Source organism: Sceloporus occidentalis, unplaced genomic scaffold (genome assembly GCF_023333645.1).
Source record: "Sceloporus occidentalis isolate IW3139 unplaced genomic scaffold, rSceOcc1.0.p SCAF_28, whole genome shotgun sequence".
NCBI classification, from domain to species: domain Eukaryota; kingdom Metazoa; phylum Chordata; class Lepidosauria; order Squamata; family Phrynosomatidae; genus Sceloporus; species Sceloporus occidentalis.
Genome location: NW_028317008.1, coordinates 13,163,092 through 13,186,761, shown reverse-complemented (window position 1 = coordinate 13,186,761; position 23,670 = coordinate 13,163,092).

The window sequence follows — 23,670 nt, the reverse complement described above, 5'->3', positions numbered from 1 at the left end:
TTCTGTATATTTCTCCTGTTAAGGGACCATAGACAAACAGGAACTGTCATGCAAGAAAACAATGAAGATTTACCCAACCAGTAGAAGCAAAGCAGTCATTTTACATTAATATACATGATATAAAGTTGGACACACACGGCTTTTGAAACTTCATCTAAATAAATATTACATTATCTTTTAATGGATATATAAAATGTAGTTTGCAGACAGTCTGAATAAATCTTTCATCCTGGATCTCAAAGTTCTTGAGAACAATCTTGTTCTTGTTCCAGGAAAATCAGGATGCTGTTTTTTTAATATATTTTCCAGTTAGGTCTGAGCCAAGCTATTTGTTTTCACCACCTGTCAATTTTTCATAAATTATTCAGTGTTGCCAGATGATTTATGAATTACACTCAATCAATTAAGACTGCGCTGATTCGAAGACGATAGGGCAAGGTTTTTAAATGCCAGAGTTTCAGTTTAGATGAAGTAATATACAGCTAAACCTCTCAATAGCTGCATTGGTCATACAGAACAAATGCCTTGATGATAAAACATCTATCAGGCCCCAGGAGAATGGAATAAAAAATTAAGTTTGCATAGGTTAACTACATTAAATGAAAGCGCTGACAAGAGAGCGGCTCAAACAGCTGTTTTGTACCTATACAAATTAAAATCAGCCTGCGTCAGATACTTAATCTGCATGAGAGAGATGACTGTTTTGATCTGTTGTGTAATGGAAATTCATCCTCTTAACTCATTGTTACACTGGATTGCTTATTAAACATTTAAAGTGACAATGCTCCTTGTATAATAAATGCATGTCTTCTATTAACAATTTTCATTCATCTCTGGCAGTCCTTCCATACGTTATTTGTTTCTGAAAGGGTGGAATTGATTGGTTGTGATTTAATCAATCAGGACCCTTAAAGCAAATCCAGACCTACAAAGGAGTGTTTTAAAACCAAGAATCTAAATGTCTCGGGTACGAGTAAATCCCAGACTTGAACTTTTCACCATTGGTCTCCAGCTAATGCGGCAGAGCTTGAATGGTTTTGCTGAGGACGGGTAAAACATGCAAATCTAGTATACATTAATCCAAAACAATTGAATATGGGATTGGACCACTAGTGCCCCTTGGTTCATATAACTATCTCTGGAAAAACAGGTCAGGTTTGAAATATGTATATGAAGATACGATTATATGAAGGTAATTTCCAATTATTTTGTATGTTAAATGGTTTCTAAAGGAATTTCCAGTCTTCATCAAGTGATTTTACTCATGGTAAATCAGCTTTCTTCAAACGTTGATCTTATAATTAGTGACCAAGTTAGCATATCGGAGGAAGGAACTTTAAAGCAGCAGTTTTCTATACATATATTTAGAGAGATCTCTATGATTTTCATGACTGTAAAATAATTGTTACGGAGCTGCCTTGCTTCACTGTGCCATGGAAGTGGTATCATTACTCTGTATAATGACTACTGTAATCTCTCAACACATGCATTTACCGTCTGTTATCCTCAGATACCAGTAATGGGATTGCAGTAATGCTTGCACTTGTATATTTTCTAGCATTTCAGATAGGTTATAGGATCTTTGGGACTAATTCTCCTTTCTAACTATTGCTTTTCACAAAATGGCATTGTTTTGGTCGTATTTGACCCACTGATACTGATCAGTAGCTTATATTACCAGAGACTTAGAACTATACTGAGATACAGTTCTTGGTACCTGTTTGAGTCTGCTATAGGAAAAAGAAGATCCAGATACATTGTACCATCATGTGCCTCTAGGTCTTAATGTAAATTCACAGCAGTTAGTATTATGCACTGCATGCAACTCATATTAAAGGGCAGCTGAACATATTAATTGTTCTTCAGTTCTATGAATTACCTAAAAAGGGTTCAATTTTTTATAGAATTTTGATGTGGGATTTTATAAATGCTTACATTAAGCAGTCTCATGAGATTATGTGGGTCCGGTGTCTTGCCATTTTTTTCACCGTTTAGTGGCTGCTGAAACCTCCTGTTGCTGAGTCATTCAGCAAATTTGATAGCTTAGGCAGCTTTGCTCGTTGCAACAGGGCAATGCCCTCCTCCCTATTGTCCCTTTCTGCCAAGTACATGGACTGATATGACACGGCCACGTATCACTGCCTTTGCGACCTCCCAAAACGGTAGGGGATCTTGTCTATGTTCCCTGTTATCATCAATGGCATTTACCCAAACACCCTCCAAGAAGTATGGAAAGTCCTGTTTACCAGCTAAGAAATTAGGGACATTTTTGAGCCTGACAGTTATAGTGGCTGGAGCGTGATCTGAAATTTGTATGTTGTGAATTTTAGCATCCATGATCCAGCAGTAGATGGGGCAAGATAAGGAACAAATCTACCCTCGACAATGTATTTTTCCCCCCTAGAGTGGAAAGTCTAGTCTTTATATGTGGGATATAGGTAGTGCCATTGATCGATAAGTTGTGTGTGTTAACAGGGAGGTACCTTGTGAAGGACGGAGTTGGGGAGGATGTGGTGGGTGGTCCCGGTATGTCCAAGGTCAAGTCAGTCACAGTTTTAAAATCACCTCCTAATATGAGCGTTCAAGAAGCAAAGTTAGACAGAACATCCAACATTTTACAGATAAGGAAGTCATTAAAATCGTTGGAAGCATATACGTTAGCCAGTAAAAAGGGCTGCCCATCTACGGGTATATCTAAAAGATACACCCCTCACATTTTTGTAAATATATTATATTATGTAAATTTCCTGTCCCCTCAAAATAACTCAACACACAGCCATTAATGTCTAAACCTTGGTACCAAAAGTAAGTACACCCCTAAGTGAAATTTGTCCAAATTGGGTCCAAAGTGTCAATATTTTGTGTGGCCACAATTATTTTCCAGCACTGCCTTAACCCTCTTGGGCGTGGAGTTCACCAGAGCTTCACAGGTTGCCACTGGAGTCCTCTTCCACTCCTCCATGACAACATCACGGAGCTGGTGGATGTTAGAGACCTTGCGCTCCCCCACTTTCCATTTGAGGATGACCCATATATGCTCAATAGGGTTTAGGTCTGGATACATGCTTGGCCAGTCCATCACCTTTACTCACAGCTTCTTTAGCAAGGCAGTGGTCATCTTGGAGGTGTGTTCGGGGTCGTTATGTTGGAATACTGCCCTGTGGCCCAGTCTCCGGAAAGAGGAGATCATGCTCTGCTTCTTGATAAAGACCTCATTGTGAGGTTGAAACGTTGTTGTCCGTTTCCTTCAATAAATCTGTCTGATGGAACCCTTGAGTGCCTGGAGCCTTTTTCTATTTTGATTTACTGGGGAGCTGGCCCTTCCCGGCACAGCTAAGCACCTGAGTTCCTGTGGGGAGTGAGTGCTGATTCCTGATTCTGGTGACCTGCTTCAGTATGTCACAGTACATGTTGGCATTCATGGTTCCCTCAATGAACTGTAGCTCCCCAGTGCCGGCAGCACTCATGCAGGCCCAGACCATGACACTCCCACCCCCATGCTTGACTGTAGGCAAGACACACTTGACTTTGTACGCCTCACCTGGTTGCCGCCACACACGCTTGACACCATCTGATCCAAATAAGTTTATCTTGGTCTCAGTGGACCACAGGACATGGTTCCAGTAATCCAATAATTTCTTGTGCATCATCTTTAGAAGAGGCTTCCTTCTGGGACGACAGCCATGCAGATCAATTTGATGCAGTGTGTGGCGTATAGTAGACTTGGGCACCGGGGGCTCTTCGTGTTCGACTTCGGGGGAAAAAAATCTTCGTATTCCGTGAATATTTGCCTGTTCCTGTCTTCTCTTCGGGCGAATATTCGTGGACATTCTTCGTGTACGGTTTTTCTTCGTTTTTCCCGGTTAAGGGGTTAATACGGGGTTAACGCGTACCGCAGCAGCTCTGGCGCCAGGAGTTTAAATGTCCGTATGAGCAACTCTATTGGTCGTCAGCAGGGGGCTCGTCTGCCAATGGTTGATGGCAGACGAGCCCCCTGCTGGCGACCAATAGGGTCGCTCGTACAGACTGTTAAACTCCTGGTGCCGTAACTTGTCCTGCAGATCCCTGTAGGCGACCAATAGACTCATTCGCACTGCCCTGTAACCCATGACGGCGAACCTGCGGATTTCCACTTCCGTGAACTGTCGAGATGCCGCGATGCCAAGGTAAGTTAGAAGGGGGGGGAGACTGATAGACGAAGACGAAGACGATCACGAAGATCTTCGTGGTGTGTGTCTTCGTCTACGTTTTACCGCCGCTGTCTTCTCTTCGGCGTGTCTTCGGAACGAACACGAAAACGCACTCTTCGTGTTCGTTTTCATGTTCGCCTGTCAGGACCAGGGCGAGCAGGTCGTGTAGGAGTCCATGTGCAGGGGATACGGGGAACTCTGTCTGTACCCCTTTATGCATGGTGACACTGATATAGGTACAGACAGAGTAGCAGGACTGGATAGGACGAGAGACAGGAGCTGAGGCAGGTACAGGCTCGGGAGCTGAGGCAGAGAGACGGGAGCTGAGGCAGGTGCAGGCTCGGGAGTTGAGGCAGAGAGACGGGAGCTGAGGCAGGTGCAGGCTCGGGAGTTGAGGCAGAGAGACGGGAGCTGAGGCAGGTGCAGGCTCGGGAGTTGAGGCAGAGAGACGGGAGCTGAGGCAGGTGCAGGCTCGGGAGCTGAGGCAGAGAGACGGGAGCCGAGGCAGGTCCCGGCTCGGGTGCAGGTACAGGTACAGGCTCGGGTGCAGGTACATGCTCGGGTGCGGGCCCACTGGCAGGTAAGCCCACAGGCACAGGTACAGGCTCGGGTGCGGGCCCACTGGCAGGTAAGCCCACAGGCAGGTTCAGGCACAGGTACAGGCTCGGGTGCGGGCCCACTGGCAGGTAAGCCCACAGGCAGGTTCAGGCACAGGTACAGGCTCGGGTGCGGGCCCACTGGCAGGTAAGCCCACAGGCAGGTTCAGGCACAGGTACAGGCTCGGGTGCGGGCCCACTGGCAGGTAAGCCCACAGGCAGGTTCAGGCACAGGTACAGGCTCGGGTGCGGGCCCACTGGCAGGTAAGCCCACAGGCAGGTTCAGGCACAGGTACAGGCTCGGGTGCGGGTCCACTGGCAGGTAAGCCCACAGGCAGGTTCAGGCACAGGTAACGGTGAGGCCCACTGGCAGGGCGGACGGGAACGGAGGCCCACTGGCAGGGCGGACGGGAACGGAGGCCCACTGGCAGGGCGGACGGGAACGGAGGCCCACTGGCAGGGCGGACGGGAACGGAGTACCACCAGGCCAGGCACGTGTACAGGTTCATGCACGGGTACGGACTTACGCTCGGGTACTGGATCATGCACGAGTACCGGCTCAGGCACGGGTACAGGAACAGGCTCAGGCACGGGTTCAGGCACAGGCACGGGTTCAGGCACAGGCATGGGTTCAGGCACAGGCACGGGTTCAGGCACAGGTAGCGGCTCAGAGCAAAGGCAGTCCTACAACTTCAATGCCAAGGCCGTGACTGATGGGCAGGGCAGGTCTTATAAAGGCAGGCTTCACTCAGTTCATGAGGCGCAGCTGTACCTGATAATCAGGTTCAGCTCACTCCAGAGGGAGGAGGGTGGCCACTAGTGGTAACTGAAGTATTAGCCTGAAGTATAATTCAGCCATGGTTCAGGCAGCAGAGAGTGGATACTGACATCGCCCGAAGACGAATGCACAAGTCTAGCGTATAGTCTGAGCACTGACAGGCTGACCCCCCACCCCTTCGACTGCAGCAATGCCGGCAGTACTTATACGTCTATTTCCCAAAGACAACCTCTGGATATAACGCTGAACACGTACACTCAACTTCTTTGGTCGTCCATGGCGAGGGCTGTTCTAAATGGAACCTGTCCTGTATGGTCTTGCCCACAGTGCTGCAGCTCAGTTTCAGGGTCCTGGCAATCTTCTTATAGCCTAGGCCATCTTTATGTAGAGCAACAATTCTTTTTTTCAGATCCTCAGAGAGTTCTTTGCCATGAGGTGCCATGTTGAACTTCCAGTGACCAATATAAGATAGTGTGAGAGCAATAACACCAAATTTAACACACCTGCTCCCCGATCACACCTGAGACCTTGTAACACTAACAAGTCACATGACACCGGGGAGGGAAAATGGCTAATTGGGCCCAATTTGGATATTTCCACTTAGGGGTCACTCACTTTTGTTGCCAAAGTTTAGACATAAATGGCTGTGTGTTATATTTTAGGGGACAGCAAATGTACACTGTTATACAAGCTATACACTCACTACTTTACATTGCAGCAGAGTGTCATTTCTTCAGTGTTGTCGCATGAAAAGATATAATAAAATATTTACAAAAATGTAAGGGGTGTACTCACTTTTGTGAGATACTGTATATCTAATAGGATATATACACATTTCCTGATCCATGCACTCCTCTGAATAGTATATCCCTCCACCTTCTAGTCCATTTTGTGCAAGGAAACTACTGAGGGATTTAGTTGGCAGCGTTTATTTGAGATTAATTTACACTTTATGGGGGTGTAACATTCCATGTAATTAATGACAGAGTGTCTATGGTCCTAATCTGTGGTGTATTCACAGTTGAGTTGCGGCATGTTATCCAATACATGTTGGGGTATCGCTAGAAATACTAACAATAATCACAGAATAGGGGCACTCCTTGTCCCAGCCACGGGGGTGCAATAATGGTAGGAAGCCAGTAAACATTAATGTACATACTACCGTGACCGGAGACAAAGCAATTTCTATAAACAATACAAAATTAATAACATTAACAAAAAAAACATTATGGTACCTAGTCTGCCCATAGCCACCCTCCAGAGCAATTGAATAAATAGTTTCTCCGAGAAGCTTTCTGAAGTGTCTTCCATGTATGTGCCAGGATCTTTGATTTGCCGTAAAAAACTTAAAAAACACTGGCTCTGGTCAGGCATCAGTACCCCTTCTCTCCTGTCTGATACTGTGGGTTCTCTCGATCATTAAGGGGTGGTCCTCGGAGTAGGATAGTTCCAGGGTTTAAGGTATCATCATTGAATGATCTTAAGGTTCTGGTAAATTCATTTTCAGATTACTGCAGGAATTGAGTTGTAGAAGTTTGACTAGTTAGTTAGTGATCTACAGGATACTGCCCTACAAGTGCTTTGTCACTGCTCCAGGTCTTTTATTTTTGTAGTACTGGGGTTAGTTTGCACACCAGCTGCGTCCAAGGAGGACTATTAGCATCCAGGAGAGGCCAGCAAGCCTTTATAGTATCCGGCACTATTTCTTATACGCAGAGTCTTGTTGACTGTGTGACATTTGCGGTAGCAGAGAGATCTTGCAAGGAAAGAGGAAACGATTCCTTATCCATAGTGTCAGGGTTAAGCAAAAATCGCCTGTGCCGCCCTTCAACGAGTAGTGCTGGGGGCTTGACATGTCTCTAGCAAACCGGTGCGTGGTAGGCGCTCTTGCTGCTGAGCTCTCTGCGATATACCGTATTGGCTCGGATATAGGCCACCCCCTTATATAGGCCGCACCCTAAAAGTTTGGTGCTTTAAGTTTTTTTCTTTAAAAAAGCACCAAAAAAACATGCTGCCACTCTGTCTCCCCCCCCCGAGATATGCTGCCACTCTGTCTCCCCCCCCCGAGATATGCTGCCACTGTCTTCCCCCCCGAGATATGCTGCCACTGTCCTCCTCCCCCCTCGAGATATGCTGCCACTGTCCTCCCCCCCCCGAGATATGCTGCCACTCTGCCCCCCCCCGACTTACCAGAGGAGACTCCCGGGTGTCTTGCGGGGCCGGCGGGGGACATCTACGCAATACGCGTACACAACTTCCGGTGCCGGCACTCAGCTGATGTGCCGGCGTATCAACAACTTAAGTAAAACTTGTGTATAATGGCATATAGGATGATAGTTAACTACCTGAGCGCAACATTCTTTCATCTTTCAAATGAGCTTTGCATTTCATAAAATTGTGTATAAATGTCTATTCGTATGACATTTTCATTGTAAAGATTTAATGGTGTCCTTTAGTCTTTAAGTGTGTAGATATGTGACTAATAATTAACTTTTGTTATTTTTTTAAATTTCTTTCATCTTTAAAAAAGTTAGATGTTTTATACATCACTAAATAAGGTGCAGTAGGCTAATAAAGTATTATATTATTACATTTGTTTAGCATTGAAAAGTGTATCTCATAAATAAAAGAAGCTAAATTAACATTTTATGACAATGTTTTAAAATGTGTTTATACGTTACAACTGTTGTATTTTGTCTGGATTAATATGGCTTTGTAGAGCTCACTTGGCTAAAGCTGAAAAATACAAATCTTTCAGGTATAGCTGGTGTCTGCCCTCGGTTATACATCTCATACATGCTTAAATTATCTCTGGCTAGGACAGAAACAAGGGATTTCAGGTGGAACTAAAACGTAAACCGTAAAAGTTGTCAGCCAGGGTAGGAATGGGATTCAACTGGACAGCACCAAGCTAAATTAGCAGACAGAGCCCTGGAGGTGAAAAGTGAACAGCCAGGTCAGCAACGAGAATCAACTAGACATTACCAATCCACTTAGCAGACAAAACAGTGGTCACAGGAACAGACCAAGTGAGGAACCAAATAAGCACCCAAATTACTCACATGAACAATTCACCAAAATACTCCAACAAAGGCCAATGATGAAGTCAAGGCCTGCAACTTAAATAGTCCGGCTAAAGCAGGGTCAATCAAAGGTCCCTCTAAGAGGTGGTGATGCTGGTGCGCGTGTGCGTACCTGGCACACCACATGAATGTGCACGTCACATGGCCCGGAACCTTGCTACAAGTAGAAGGCAAACTCGTGACTTAGAAGAAGAGGAAATGGAGGATCATCGCGGTGCGCCAAGACAGAGGTAAGCAGTGACAGATATCAATAGTATACAATATTTTTAATGTAAGAAAACATTAGGCTTTTTATGTCAATATAATTGGATTCCTTTAATGTAAATCATTGAAGTTCTTTGGTAACTGACGATTTACTTCAGGTGCCATGCATTAATGTGTTAAATTGAAATAGATATAGAACAGCCATGATATAATCATACACTATATGAACGAAAGTATGTGGGCACCTGACCATCACACCTATATGATTGCCCCCACACTTTGCAGCTGTAGCACCCTCCACTCTTCTGGGAGGGTTTTCTGCATGTGTCTGGGTGATTTTATGTCCAATTAGCCAAAAGACCATTTGTGAAGTCAGGCACTGATGTTGGGCAAGACTGCATAGGTCACAACCAGTGTTCAAATTCTTCCTAAAGGTTTTCAAAAGGGTTAAGGTCAGGACAGTACATGCGCTGAATATGCTAAGCTCCGGTGTAGCAGCATTCCCCTTCTCTCTACAAGGCTAGTTCTGTTTGGCACTGAAGGAGTTAACCGCTGCTGTCTCGCCAGAAGGAAGAACAGCTTGGCGGGAGCACGCAGTCGGGGTACAGGGCGTCCCGTCACAAACTATTTTTATTTAATTTTACTAATCACATTCTGATTAGTAAGCTACCCTCCTCAGAGTTCTCAGGAGAGTCTGGAGAGAAAGTCTTGGAGACTTGTTTTTTTTGTTTTAATGGGTGCCGCCATCTTCAAGAAGTCTCTCGTTATGGCGCTTGTGATCACTCTCTGTAGCAGTCACTGTGTGGGTTTTCAGTGTCTCTGAATGTCTGGACATTGAGGTATTTCAGGGAGAATGTTTCAGCTTAGTAGGAGATTGTTGATTGCCTCCTAAGTTCTTTTAAACAGAAGGTAGGCATCATATACAATATGGCGCATGTTGACAATCTGTGGAGCGATTGTCTACATGCCTGTGCTACATATGTTGATGCTATTGAATGCCTTAACGTCGAGGCATTATAGCAACACCGTTTGGGAGAAGAAAGCGATTGTAGAAGTTTTATTTATAATACCTTTTTTTCCATTTAGCCAACGTTATTTTCAATTTTCTATTCCAGAATATATTTTTTACAGAGTCAATCACTTTATGTACATCATTTTTTTTTTTAAACTTGCTATAATTTGTTATACCCTTATGTGCTGTATATCCACACATCAGCTGGCCCAGAGCCCCTCTCCCTGCTAATGAATAGGTCAGACGAAGGAACCAAAACCTTTGTTTTTATTGTAGAGATATCCTCAAGTTCTTTATACTCCCACTTTCATTAGGATGGGTGTCTAAACTGGCAAGAAGGGATCCATGAAGCACGTTCAACTCAAACTTTACAAATACACTATATGGACAAAAGTATTGGGACACCTGACCAACAAGGACTTTTATGGCATTGCATTTTAAATACATCAATATGTAGTTGCCCCACCCCCACCCCTTTTGCAGCTATAATGCATTTTCAGTTTGGCGTAATCTTTAAGTCTGGACTTTTTCCACTATAAAGTTGTTTTTGCTTTGCAGTGAAAATGTTCATTTTTACAATTAGTAATACCACAATAAGTATAATGCATTAAAATATATTTAATATAAATTTTATATTTTTACATTACTTTTTTATACTTCAAAATTGTAATATAATATTTTACAGTAAATGTGCTACATTAAGTAAGCACATAGTATTCTAATTCTTGGTCAGGTTATATAATCAAATATATAATATCTGTTTTCAGTACTCATTTGAGGTTCAGTCAACTTGTCTCTTTTTAACTATAATCTCCTAAATAGAAAGAAACTGGAACGGGTGCTTGTTAGTGAATTCATAATGTATATCTGAAACATATACTTTGATCTGTCACACTCCAGTAATTAAAAATTAATAGCAGCATCCATACCCTCTCCCTCTTTGATTGCTCATGCATTACTTATTTCTTTTTTGCCTTTTATTATTTCTTACAAAAAAGAATTTTACCTTTTTAGAAATCAATTCTTAATTACCTGCACTGTCAATTTTTCACCATTTATAGTATTGACATCTAGCGTAAAAATAACAATTTTAAAATATTCAAATATTAAATTAAAAAATCAAGCGAAATATTTTGTCTTGAAATAAAATATAGGATCAGTGCATTATAAATACATTTAAAAGTGAAATTTGTTTACAACAAAACATTTTTATAATCCTGTAGTAACCTGCACACCAGCGGCAGTAACTTTTTGCACTACAGTGATGATTAGCTGATTTAACTAAACATAAAAGCCATGCTAAGTACAGTAAGTACCGTATTTGCTTGATTATAAGACAAGGTTTTTTTTCAGAGCAAATGCTCTGAAAAATACCCATCGTCTTATAATCAGGGTCGTCTTATAATCAGACCTCAAATAGGTCTGACTATGAGACTAAGATCCAGATCCCCTGCAGAGCTGCTGGGGACCCGGATCCTCCTGTCTTATCCCCATCCCCCCAAACTTACCGTTGCTTCTGACTCCCTGGTGTGTAGTCAGGGCAGCGAGTAGACGTCTATGCGATTCGCGTAGGCAACTTCCGCTGCAGCCGGAAGAAGGTGCGGTTAGCAGCGGGGGGGAAGTCCTTCCACGGCTGTCAGAGAGGAGAGTTCCCCGCACCAGGGAATTCTCTCTGACAGCCAGAGGGTGTATGCGCGATGGACGCAGACGACCTCCGCTGCTAATGGCACCTCCTTCCAGCTGCTGCGGAAGTTGCCTACGTGAATCGTGTAGACATCTACCTGCTGCCCCGACTACACACCAGGGAGTCAGAAGCACTGGTAAGTTTTTTTGGGGGGGGTAATGTTAAATGGGGTGCATAAGGTATTTCTGTAGGCAGAGTGCGTTTTAACCCCCTTTATGCCACTCTACCTCCAGAAATGCAATTTAACCCTCTATACGCCACTCTGCCTCCTGAAATGGCTTATCTCCCTATATGCCTCTCTGCCCCATTATGCCTTTTAACCCCCTAAATGCCAGAATGGCCCCCTAATGTGGCACATAGGGGGTCAAAAGGTATATCATGGGGCACAGTGGTATATATAGGGTTAAAAGTCATATAATGGGGCACACTGTCAGGGTCCACGGAGAACCCCCCAGCACAGTCACTCACCAGAGTACCCGCTGACTGCGGGTACCAGTTCCCACGCCGCCGCTCTCGCCGCCATCACCGCTCCTGCCACGATGCGCTCCCACCTCTCCTTCTTCGCTCCTGAATGAAGAAGGTGGGGAACGCGCACCACCGTCACCACATACAGGGGGCAGGGCGACCCCTGGTGGTAGATTTAAAAATCAGCACTGAGAATCATTCGGTGCTCAGTTATTGTGCCGTCCAGAGCTACTGATTCCTGTTATTGACCCTCTGGCTATTGTTACCGATTACGCTGCTGTCTCCAATCCTGACCCTCTGGCTATTGCTACCGATTACGCTGCTGTCTCCAATCCTGACCCTCTGGCTATTGCTACCGATTACGCTGCTGTCTCCAATCCTGACCCTCTGGCTATTGTTACCGATTACACTGCTGTCTCCAATCCTGACCCTTTGAGTTGATTTCGGACTTCGCTGTGTTTCCTGCATTTCGGGTTCCTCACCTTGATCCTGACATACAGTGGCATATAGGGTATATAAGGCATTTCTGGGGCAGAGTGGCAAGCCTGGGGGCAGATGTGCATAACTGGGGGGCAGGTTGGAAAATAAAAGGAAATAAAAACAAAAAAAATATTTTTCTCCATCATAGCTTTTATTTGAAAAAAAAAATAGTTTACATGAATTAACATTTACTAGTAAAACTTTTTTCCTTGATTGATGAGGGTAAGAAAAGTTTACTTTTATTGCTTAATTAAACCTATACATACCATTTAGATCAGCTACTCCTGGACATGGCAGGCACAGGTCAGCAACGGAGATGGTTATCATACAAGCCGGGTAGGAGTAGAGAAGGCAGCGAAGTCAAGAACAGGCACAGGTCAGCAACGGAGAGGCAATCAGGTAAGTATAACTTCAGAACGAACTACTCAGCAGGAACAATAACCGAGCACTGAATGGAAGTCAGTGCTCGGCTTTTGAATCTGCCGCTCAGACCAGGCTCCGCCCCCAGCGGACGACGCAACGTTAGTTACGTTACGTCGTCTCCAGGGAGGCAAGCTACAAGAGAGGGGGCGTGGTTCGCCCCCGTACGTACCGCCCATCACTAGCGATGGGGATGCCCTGAAGGACCTGCCCCGGGTGCTTGCTGGCTGCTGGCACCTCGAAGCAAGGTCCCGGAGCTGCGGGAGAGGTAAGTTAGCCGCGGGTACTCGGGGGAATCACTACGTTGCGGTCCGTGACGCGGACCGTGACACCTTCTGTCTCCTGTCATCCAGTTATTGCCTTATCTATTCAATGTAAGAAGCTGCACTGTAGAGGCTAGTGTAGCCAAAAGGAAGGGGGCTCAGCAGGGTCATGTTATATGCATACCTGGGAACTTCTGAGCTCCGACTACCCGAAGCCTTCCCTTTCAGTGTTGCTGTTTTGTGCACCCACAGACGTTATATATTGTTTTTTCAGGACAAGCAGAGCTTTCTTTAGATACCATTATTTTTATCATATCATCTAATTTACTGTAAAAAAAATATAAAATGTTCTCACTTTTATTTGAAAAGTATTTTACTCATCTGCAAAAATTAATGAAAAAACCTGCTAAATAGAGTCTACTATTTGTCCTGAGTTTGGTTTTTTTTTGCTTTTTTTCTGCAAGTTATTGGGCAATAATTACAAGTAGCATTTTGCTATTTCAAAACCATTTTTCCCCGTAATCTGGCCATTCTGCCTCATGTGCTATTTCGGGTATCTTTGAAGCTGGCCAATGCAATTTACCCCAGCAAACCATATTTGAAAACTAGACTCTCAAGGGTATTTCAAAAGCTTGTATTTTAACACTTTCCTACACTTATTCTACCATCAGCCTTTGTCAAACTTTATGGTAGTAATATTTTTTTGTATTTTTTTTCACATCCATTGTACATTAGGTGTGAATTTACCACACCAGGTATATTTCGCTGTCAAACAACACCCCAATGTGTTCAGTAATATCTCTCTGAGCACAGTGATATCCCCATGTATGGATTTGTTGGGTTATTTGGGAAGTAAAATTACGTCCCAAATGAGGTTCTCATTCTAAATTTTCAGCTAATCATCTAATGATGGTATCAAAAGAAAGCTCTATCTCTCCTTTAAAAAACAATACATAGTTTACATGGGTACACTATTCACAGGAAAAGAGAATAATCGCTGAACCGACATAGCGCAAAAATGGCAAAATTGCTCCGGGACTTGGAGTACCAAAGACCCCTGGGATTGAATGGGTTAATATCTGTAGTATGTCCATCAGCTTTAAGATAATGCTTTGTAGAATATACTATATATATATATATATATATATATATATATATAACGATTATTGCCACAGCTTAGTAAATCACCTTAGAACGCCAGTCAAGATAAAAACTGAACTGAAACAAATAGTGTATAAAGTTTTGTGATAATTTCTTCTGTATACAAACACATACCTAAATCTACTGTGTCTACTTGGATGAAATATATGTAAAAATGCTTTAAAATCCTAAACCAGATAAAAATAACCCAAATGTGTAAGAATCCTTATTTTCTCTAAGGAAACCTGTCACTGTTACTCGTCTGTTGTGCCCCTTTGCCAATCGCTCCTATACAAATTCACTCTTAACTGCCCTACTGCACGACCCTTGTTTCTCTTCTACCATTATCTCTTCCTACTCCCACCTCTAGGATTTCACCCATGTTGTACCTGGAATTCCCTTCTCATTCTGTCTGATTTTCTCCTTCGTATGCAAACTTCAAAAGCTTTCTGAAAACCCACCTTTTTTGAGAAGCATAAAACCTTCCCTCATAACATTCTAAGCCAACATCCTGTTTAAACATTTGAACAACCCACAACCTCGACAGCGCATGCCATCATAACTAACTCATCCTTACCCAAGCAAATCTCTCATTCTGTTTCACTTCCCCTCAAACGACTAGCTTGTAAGCTCACAAGAGCAGGGCCATCTTCTCCTTTTGTACTAGTTTGTTATTGTTCGTGATTTTAAATTTATCCTACCGACTGATTGTAAAGCGCTATGGAATCTGCTAGCGCTATATAAATAAGTGACATTAGACCTATCATTGCAAACCCACATTTTTCACAAGTTAAAATTTTTTATTTCCAGGTACTCAAGGGTATTCTTCCTATTCCAAATTTGTAGCAGGGTGACTACTATATGAAACCCAGAGGGGGACATTGGGTACCACCTTGAAGGGAAGGGCCACAAGGAGGCAAGGGAAAGATCTGACAAATTACAGGGTGACAATTAACTGTGATGATTACTGCAAAGGTTAAGGAGTGGAAAAAAGTGGCAGATGGGATGGTTGTTAATTGTTATGTTACTATTCATATGGTTATGCTATGCATGTTCAATATTTTGAAATGAGTCCACCAATGTATTTTGTTTTTAAAATCCTGATAAGCTCCTTGAGGCCGAGCAGTGGGCCAAAGGAGGAAACTGGCACACACTTACTTTATAATTTTGCATCTTGGCGTAACAGTAAGCCCGATATATATGCTACAAACAGATTTTCTTTTGTTATGCAAATGTAATTTGAAAAAAAAAAGTAAAATATACTTAGGTTGGATAACACGGAGTGTTACACACTCCAAAAGTTGTCTGTTGTTGGTTTAGGTGTAGCAAACCTATCATCCATGAGAAAATAAAACAATTCACACACAAAGACTCTAGAGGGCACTAATAACATGTCTAAGGACTATAATACAGTTGACCTTTATCATGAATGATACTCTCGATGTTCACTGCATTCATTGCCACTATGCAGAATGCAATGAAAAAGCAAATAAAACTTCTGAAGATGATACAAACAGGATCACGCAATTATGCAGAAAAACATAAATACAGCTAAAATTAGAAATGTCAAACATAACACCAGTTGGCAGGAGGCCTATAAAAAACACACAGGGAAACAAAACAGCTTGTGTAGGGAACTCTGCCATGAGACAAACATTAGAAGAGTTTGCTGCCAGTTTAGCAGGAAGTCCAAGTGAACACAGCTCTATTACAAAGTGATATACAGCAAGTTGCCAGGAAGCCAATTGTTATTATCTCATATCTATTATATATATATATATATATATATATATCGCAAACAATTTCCGCAACGCTTCTCTCAATGCATACACTCATTGGTTATGACAAAACTAGAAATGACAGACCAAGATAAGGCGACACATTAGGTATAGTTAGCCTTTGTATCTTTCCTGCAACACCAAGCTTTCTGCAAACCACCATCTTACCTCAGGTTACTTGCAAGTAAGTCTTGGTATTCTACTAATATTCACCCATTCCTGTGTTTGTTCCGGGTGAAAATCTGTATACGTTCTTCATTTTCTAGTCTATATTATGTCTTTTGTAGTATAGCAGGGGTTAATACAGGAATCCACAAGGGAGAAAAAGCTAATATGAGAAAAATAGATCCCTAGCACTTTAACCCTATAAAACTAATACTCTGAGAAAAATAAATCCCTAACACTCTAACCCGCCGCTCATTTCACCGAGATACAGCTTGGCTTCATCAGGGCGGGGAAGCACTAAGCGGAAAACCTGGTTTTGGCGCCAGGATTTAAAGGTCCGTAAGAGCAACTCTATTGGTTGCCGGCAGGGGCTCATCCAGCATCAACCAATGGAGAGCAGTTGCCCTTTCCCATTGATTCTTAAGTGTGAACACAGTTATGTCAATGTTGCTTGCTAACTGTTACATTTGTATTGATAGGTCATTGATTTATATGTTCACTTCTGGCGATGTATATGAAAGAAAGAAAAAAAAGGTTTTACACTGTAACAGTTAGCAGCAGAATTGACATAACTGCATTCATGTCATACTAAAGAATGAATGGGAACGGTCAGCTGCTCAGACTCTTTATTGGTTTAAGCCAGACGAGCCCCCTGCCAGCGACCAACAGAGACGCTCTTACGGACCTTTAAACCCTGGGGCCAAAGCAGAGACCCAAAGGGTAGTGACAGATCCAGAGCCTCACCTCGGGAGGGGCACTCGTTGTTAGGACCCTGGCAAGCAGGTCGGGTAGGAGCCCAGTTGCAGGGGATACCAGGAGTTCTGTCTGTACCCCTTGATGCATCATGGCTGGTAACTAGGTACAGACATGCACACAACAGACTGGATTGAAAGAATAAAGGGGAACTGTCGCTAGGACGGGAACTGTAGCGCTGGCAGGGCACAAGGTTTGGAAACGGCTGGACAGGTAGGTAAGTCTGGGACACAAATCAGGATCATAAAGGTAGCCAAGGTCATACACTGGAGATCAGAACAAAATATAGGGAGCTATAACTGATTTGTTTAAAATTAGAGTTGCAATTGCGTCATACCTAATGTAAAAATTCTACAAATAATGTACACCTTATAGTATGTTCCCTATAAGTGCTGGGAAAGTATGGAAATTCTATATAAATTAGGTATTTCTGAAATTAGGACACCTGAATTGATAAACTTGGAGGGGATTTTCCATCACTTTACCTAATTTTGTGAGGATTCAGAGGGAAAATGTAAAAAAAAATTTGTTTAATTTTCTAATCTTCGCTAGTTTTTACTAAATTTCTCATTCTAAATTTTCAGCTAATCATCTAACTATGGTATCAAAAGAAAGCTCTATCTCTTCTTAAAAAAAACAATATATAGTTTACATGGGTACACTATTCGCAAGAAAGGAGAATAATCGCTGAACCGACATACCGCAAAAATGGCAAAATTGCTCCGGGCATTGAGGTACCAATAACCCCTGAGACTAAAGGGGTTAAAAATATCCCTAAACACACCCACAATAGCATACACACTATTCATGTACACTCTTAAGCCACAGACCATCTTCAGTGCAGCTTGCACTATATGGGAGCTACAGGGCTACTACCAGAGATACCCAACATTTTGTCCCTAAAGCTGCCTATGGCATGCAATCTCTAGTAAACCTGAGATCATAGGGTTAACGCTGTTCAAATCCTCTTATGGAAGAGATCATGCAGCTTTTTTGTAATAAAAAAACCTGCCCTGCTATATAAGGAAAAGCCTTCCTTTGATAATTTTTTTAGCCCTTCTCTGAACCCTTTCTATTTCTAGTATGTCCATTTTTTCTACTGGTGCAAAAAACTCCACTGTATATTCTAGAAACTGTCTTACCAACGACTTATAAAGAGGCAAAATTATGTTTTGATCTGTTAAACCTATCCTCTTTTAATACATGTTAACATCTTGCTTGCCTTGCCAACAGCTGCCTAAGATTGGCAATAGACTGCAGTCTATTGCAAATAAAAACACTCAAATGCGTTTTCCATAGAGGATTTACACCACATTCAACAATTCAGAGCGAAATTAGCATTTTTGTTTTTCTTACCCAAGTGCATATGTTTTCATTTATTTATGAAGCCATCTGTCAATTCACTGCCTATTCTTCCATCATGTCTACAGTAAGCCCCCTTGCAGAGAAATTCCACCCTGCTCAGGCTTTATTACCTTAAATATTTTTATGCCATCTACATCTTCCAACAGCGTTTTAAATGATTTCATTTTCTAATATTTGAACTACCTAGATTTGTTTAAAGAAGACTAAATGCTAAACCATACTTGTGTGACCCCTTTTTTTTGGTAAACTCACTTTTCTGTATGAAAATAGAAAAAAAGCAGGAGTCCCTGCTGCAGCATCTAGGACACCGTATACAAACAACAGAACTATAGACAACCCAACTGAATTAATGTTTACATCACTTAATTTACTGTATAGTCATATACTGTAACTTACATTTATAAAGGCCACATGGAGACGCTTTTGTTTTAGGGTGTGTTTCTAGTCACGTGTTTTTAGTGTACTTACTTTGTGGCCTATTAGCTTAACCCCTTCAATCCCGGAGAAATTTTGCCATTTTTGCGCTATGTCGGTTCAGCGATGATTCTCTTTTACTGTGAATAGTGTACCCATATAAACTATATATTGTTTTTTCAAGGAGAGATAGAGCTTTCTTTTGATACCATAGTTGGATGATTAGCTGAAAATTTCGAATTAGAAATTTAGTAAAAAGTAGCAAGAATTAGAAAAAACAATCTGTGTTTTTTTCATTTTCCCTCTGAATCCTCACAAAATTAGGTAAAAAGACAGAAAATTCCATCCAGATTTATCCATTTAGGTGTCCTGTAGATGTCGATGTGCCCAAAGTGCCCGTTCCCGGCCGCATAAGTTGATCGCGGCCGGCCGGCAGTTTTGCTCTAAGTCCCCGTTTATGGCAGGTCAAGTTGCTTGAGAAACCCTGGAAGTCAATGAGGTCGGATTTGCCGGCCGCATCCGACCCTCGCTCCATCGAAGTCGGCATGCCTTGCCGGATTTTCCCGGTGGTGACGTGGAACTCCGTCCCGGTTCGCCAGGGACGTCAGGCACCCTCCGCCGGATATATAGGGAAGCTGCTGCTTGTTCCAGAGAGCCGGCTCCCAACGACCTCGCGAAGCCCAGCCCGGGTGCCGGCCAGGTCCCGTCCCTCGCCGGTAGACCTCCGAAGGTCCCGCCCGGGGCTCCACGGAACTCGGGACGCCCGGCCCGGGTGCCGCACCGGCGGTCCAACCCGCCCAAGTCCCGGGCCGTCTCCCGGGAACACCACCTTGGGGCAGACCCCCGAGGGTCCCGCCAGGGGCTCCCCGGACCTCGGGGTGCCCAGCCCGGGTGCCGCACCGGCGTTCCAACCCGCCCAAGTCCCGGGCCGGGTCCCGGGAACACCACCATGGGGCAGACCCCCGAGGGTCCCGCCAGGGGCTCCCCGGACCTCGGGGTGCCCAGCCCGGGTGCCGCACCGGCGTTCCAACCCGCCCAAGTCCCGGGCCGGGTCCCGGGAACACCACCATGGGGCAGACCCCCGAGGGTCCCGCCAGGGGCTCCCCGGACCTCGGGAGGACCAGCCCGGGTGCCGCACCGGCGGTCCAACCCGCCCAAGTCCCGGGCCGGGTCCCGGGAAGACCACCATGGGGCAGACCCCCGAGGGTCCCGCCAGGGGCTCCCCGGACCTCGGGGTGCCCAGCCCGGGTGCCGCACCGGTGGTCCAACCCGCCCAAGTCCCGGGCCAGGTCCCGGGAAGACCACCATGGGGCAGACCCCCGAGGGTCCCGCCAGGGGCTCCCCGGACCTCGGGGTGCCCAGCCCGGGTGCCGCACCGGCGGTCCAACCCGCCCAAGTCCCGGGCCGGGTCCCGGGAAGACCACCATGGGGCAGACCCCCGAGGGTCCCGCCAGGGGCTCCCCGGACCTCGGGGTGCCCAGCCCGGGTGAAGCACCGGCGGTCCAACCCGCCCAAGTCCCGGGCCGGGTCCCGGAAACACCACCATGGGGCAGACCCCCGAGGGTCCCGCCAGGGGCTCCCCGGACCTCGGGGTGCCCAGCCCGGGTGCAGCACCGGCGGTCCAACCCGCCCAAGTCCCGGGCCGGGTCCCGGGAACACCACCATGGGGCAGACCCCCGAGGGTCCCACCAGGGGCTCCCCGGACCTCGGGGTGCCCAGCCCGGGTGCAGCACCGGCGGTCCAACCCGCCCAAGTCCCGGGCCGGGTCCCGGGAAGACCACCATGGGGCAGACCCCCGAGGGTCCCGCCAGGGGCTCCCCGGACCTCGGGAGGACCAGCCCGGGTGGCGCACCGGCGGTCCAACCCGCCCAAGTCCCGGGCCGGGTCCCGGGAAGACCACCATGGGGCAGACCCCCGAGGGTCCCGCCAGGGGCTCCCCGGACCTCGGGGTGCCCAGCCCGGGTGCCGCACCGGCGGTCCAACCCGCCCAAGTCCCGGGCCGGGACAGACCTCCGAGGGTCCCGCCAGGGGCTCCCCGGACCTCGGGAGGCCCAGCCCGGGTGCCGCACCGGCGGTCCTACCCGCCCCGGTAGTTGCTCGCGGCCGGCCGGCGTTTTCGCTCTAAGTCCCCGTTTCCGGAAGGCCAAGTTGCTTGGAAAACCCTGGAAGTCGATGGGGTGGATGTATAGATATGTCTATAGAGCTGTGGGCATGGAGCCGTAGATGTAGCGATGTAGATGTATAGATATAGACGTGTATATAGATGTAGCTATATAGATACGGAAAGATAGATAGATAGATAGATAGATATAGATGGATAGATATAGATAGATATAGATAGATATCTCTATATGTATATATATATATATATATATATATATATATATATATATGTATATATATATATGTATGTATATATATATATGTATATATGTGTATATATATATATATGTATATATATATATCTATATATATATACATCGATATATATATATATACATATATGTGTATATATAAGCATATATATATGTATATATATGTATATGTATATATATCTATATCTATATCTATATCTATATCTATATAGCTGTAGATGTCGAGATATAGCTAGATGTGTATATATTGTATGCTGGGGGGTCCACTGCCTATGTACCCCCGCTGTTTTGTGCCCAAAGTCCCGGTTCCCGGCCGCGAAAGCTACTCGCGGCCGGCTCGCGCCGTCGCTCTAAGTCCCTGTTTGCGGCAGGCCAAGTTGCTTGGAAAACCCTGGAAGTCTATGAGGTCGGATTTGCCGGCCGCATCCGACCCTCGCTCCATCGAAGTCGGCATGCCTTGCCGGATTTTCCCGGTGGTGACGTGGAACCCCGTCCCGGTTCGCCAGGGACGTCAGGCACCCTCCGCCGGATATATAGGGAAGCTGCTGCTTGTTCCAGAGAGCCGGCTCCCAACGACCTCGCGAAGCCCAGCCCGGGTGCCGGCCAGGTCCCGGCCCCGGCCGGTAGACCTCCGAAGGTCCCGCCCGGGGCTCCACGGAACTCGGGACGCCCGGCCCGGGTGCCGCACCGGCGGTCCAACCCGCCCAAGTCCCGGGCCGTCTCCCGGGAACACCACCTTGGGGCAGACCCCCGAGGGTCCCGCCAGGGGCTCCCCGGACCTCGGGAGGACCAGCCCGGGTGGCGCACCGGCGGTCCAACCCGCCCAAGTCCCGGGCCGGGTCCCGGGAAGACCACCATGGGGCAGACCCCCGAGGGTCCCGCCAGGGGCTCCCCGGACCTCGGGGTGCCCAGCCCGGGTGAAGCACCGGCGGTCCAACCCGCCCAAGTCCCGGGCCGGGTCCCGGGAAGACCACCATGGGGCAGACCCCCGAGGGTCCCGCCAGGGGCTCCCCGGACCTCGGGGTGCCCAGCCCGGGTGCAGCACCGGCGGTCCAACCCGCCCAAGTCCCGGGAACACCACCATGGGGCAGACCCCCGAGGGTCCCGCCAGGGGCTCCACGGACCTCGGGGTGCCCAGCCCGGGTGCAGCACCGGCGGTCCAACCCGCCCAAGTCCCGGGCCGGGTCCCGGGAACACCACCATGGGGCAGACCCCCGAGGGTCCCGCCAGGGGCTCCCCGGACCTCGTGCAGCCCAGCCCGGGTGCCGCACCCGCGGTCCTACCCGCCCCGGTAGTTGCTCGCGGCCGGCCGGCGTTTTCGCTCTAAGTCCCCCATTCTGGCAGGCCGAGTTGCTTGAAAAGCCCTGGAAGTCTATGAGGTCGGATTTGCCTGCCGCATCCGACCCTCGCTCCATCGAAGTCGGCATGCCTTGCCGGGTTTTCCCGGTAGTGACGTGGAACCCCGTCCTGGTTCGCCAGGGACGTCAGGCACCCTCCGCCGGATATATAGGGAAGCTGCTGCGAGTTCCAGAGAGCCGGCTCCCAACGACCTCGGGAAGCCCAGCCCGGGTGCCGGCCAGGTCCCGGCCCCGGGAACCCCACCGTCCGGTAGACCTCCGAGGGTCCCGCCCGGGGCTCCACGGACCTCGGGACGCCCGGCCCGGGTGCCGCACCGGCGGTCCAACCCGGCCAAGTCCCGGGCCGGGTCCCGTGAAGCCCACCTTGGGGCAGACCCCCGAGGGTCCCGCCAGGGGCTCCCCGGACCTCGGGGTGCCCAGCCCGGGTGCCGCACCGGCGGTCCTACCCGCCCAAGTCCCGGGCCGGGTCCCGGGAAGCCCACCTTGGGGCAGACCTCCGAGGGTCCCGCCAGGGGCTCCCCGGACCTCGGGAGGCCCAGCCCGGGTGCCGCACCGGCGGTCCTACCCGCCCAAGTCCCGGGCCGGGTCCCGGGAAGCCCACCTTGGGGCAGACCTCCGAGGGTCCCGCCAGGGGCTCCACGGACCTCGGGAGGCCCGGCCCGGGTGCCGCACCGGCGGTCCTACCCGGCCCCGGTCCCGGCCGCGGCTCCCGGCCCGGCCCCGGCTCCCGTGAACCTGCCGCCGGGTAGACCTCCGAGGGTCCCGCCAGGAGCTCCCCGGACCTCGGGCCGCCCAGCCCGGGTGCCGCACCGGCGGTCCTACCCGGCCCCGGTCCCGGCCGCGGCTCCCGGCCCGGCCCCGGCTCCCGTGAACCTGGCGCCAGGTAGACGGCCGAGGGTTCCGCCCGGGGCACCCCGGACCTCGGGCCGCCCAGCCCGTGTGCCGCACTCTCGGTCCTACCCGTTCCCGGCCGCCCAAGTTGCTCGCGGCCGGCCGGCGTTTTCGCTCTAAGTCCCCATTTCTGGCAGGCCAAGTTGCTTGAAAAGCCCTGGAAGTCTATGAGAACGGATTTGCCGGCCGCATCCGACCCTCGCTCCATCGAAGTCGGCCTGCCTGGCCGGGTTTTCCCGGTGGTGTCGCGGAACTC